This window comes from Myotis davidii, unplaced genomic scaffold (genome assembly GCF_000327345.1).
Source record: "Myotis davidii unplaced genomic scaffold, ASM32734v1 scaffold609, whole genome shotgun sequence".
Taxonomy (NCBI): Eukaryota; Metazoa; Chordata; class Mammalia; order Chiroptera; family Vespertilionidae; genus Myotis; species Myotis davidii.
In genome coordinates, this window is record NW_006300164.1 from 783,817 (window position 1) to 785,773 (window position 1,957).

The window sequence follows — 1,957 nt, forward strand, 5'->3', positions numbered from 1 at the left end:
CCTCACGGGTCCTCGTCCCCATGTGTCTCTGCGTTAGTATCCCCATGCCATGACGCCACGCGCCATCGGAAGCTGTGTCATGTTGTTGGTCAGCCAGTCAGCCTCACGTCTCGGGGCCACGCCCGGGGCCCTGGGAGCCCAGAGCCGCCCCCCCTCTCGGGCCTCTCCCCCGCTGGCCCTCACGGGTCCTCGTCCCCATGTGTCTCTGCGTTAGTATCCCCATGCCATGACGCCACGCGCCATCGGAAGCTGTGTCATGTTGTTGGTCAGCCAGTCAGCCTCACGTCTCGGGGCCACGCCCGGGGCCCTGGGAGCCCAGAGCCGCCCGGTCCGGGGCTCCTCACACCTCAGGTGGCCGCACCACCTCACTGTCACATCAGTTTCTCGGTCTCTCCCGGGGGCCCGCTGCCCTCGACTTCCGTGGAGGGGTGGCTGTGACGTCCCATCCGTCCATCTGTCTGGCTGCCGGCCCTGCCACCCAGACACCTGTCTCACCTGTCTCACCAGAGCCATGCCTGTTGCATCCCCTCCATGTGGTCTCTGTGTGGGCGGCTGGGGGCGGGGCCTGGCTCCCTCTGGGTGGACGGTTGGGGCCTGGAGTTGGCACAGGCCCCAGCCACAGGGGACCCTCAGGCAGGTAGTGGCTTGGACCAGAGCAGGCAGCTCCCACCCCAGGCGGAGCAGGGACCCCGCAGGAGGCGTACTGGCTGCCCCCAGAGAGTCTGAGGATGGGTGGGGTGGGCCCCAGAGCGTGGGGCACAGAGGCCCCCAGACAGAGGGCCAGGAAGGGAAGGTCTCCCTGGGGACCAGCACTTCAGCTCCTGACCCACAGGCCACATCAGAGCCAGGCCTTCTGCCTGAGCCCAGGGTTCCCTGCCCTCCCGCCTTGGGCATCTTGTCCCTGCAAAATCTGCGCATTTGGACCAAAAGCTTCCCGAATGGACCCAGTCTTGCTAGGCATTCCCTGGTCCCAGGTGGGAAGGGGGCCGTGCAGGGACTGAGCCCACAGGAGCTTGCTCCAAGGTGGCAGTGGGTTGGCACCCTGCCCCCTGCACAGGATGAGGGGCAGGCCCCCAGGACACAGCCAGGGCGTGGCACAATGTGAATTCAAGGTGAAGCCACCAGAGGGCACCAACCCCCCCATGAGGCCCGTCTGCTCCTCTTCCCCAGGGGCTGGGTGCCGGGCTGGTGGGTAGATAGTGGGGCTGGAGCGCAGCTGGTGGGGCTGGAGCGCAGGCTGGGCTGCCCAAGCCAGGGGCACCACCAGGCGAGCAGGGAGAGGAGGGGGGTGTGCAGTCCAGAGGTGCAGGTGTCCCCCTCAGACAGCACGCTGGGAAGGCAGCTGCAAGGAGCACAAAAGTCCCACAGGCGATGGCTGCTTTTGGTGGGCGTCACTGAGTCCTGCTCCCCCGCCCCCACCCAGAGCAGGCAGGCTCCCCCCCACCTGGTTCAGGCGCAGCTCAGAGACCCACAGGGCCTTTCCGGACACACTCCCATAGGCGGCCTCACCCGAGCCTCCCTGGGCATCAGGGACCACCCTCAGGCCAGCTCTGGCCCCCTGTGGCATCTGGGCCTGGCCCTTTGCTGCCAGGGTGACTGGGGAGACCGGGCGGGTGGGGGAGGGCAGCCCAGCTCCCACTCGGCTTCGGGCTGGGCACCTGCTCGGAGGGAGGCCTGGGCGGGGGGTCCTCCCCAGCCACGCCCAGAGCCCCAGTGGGGGCCTGTGGCCCCTGGCGGCTCCTAGCAGCCTGGGCTCCACCCTCTCCTCTTCTGACCGCCCCCTTCTCCTCTGGACCCCTTTTGCCAATCGGCCCTGCCCTTCCCTGACTGCAGACCCTGACTCCCCAGCTGGCAGCCCTTCCCGGGGGCTCCCACTGCCTCGACCTGCTCTTCCAGACTGACTGCGCCTCCCTTCGCCGCCTCCGGCATGCAGCCCAGGACGGCTTCCCATCGCTGG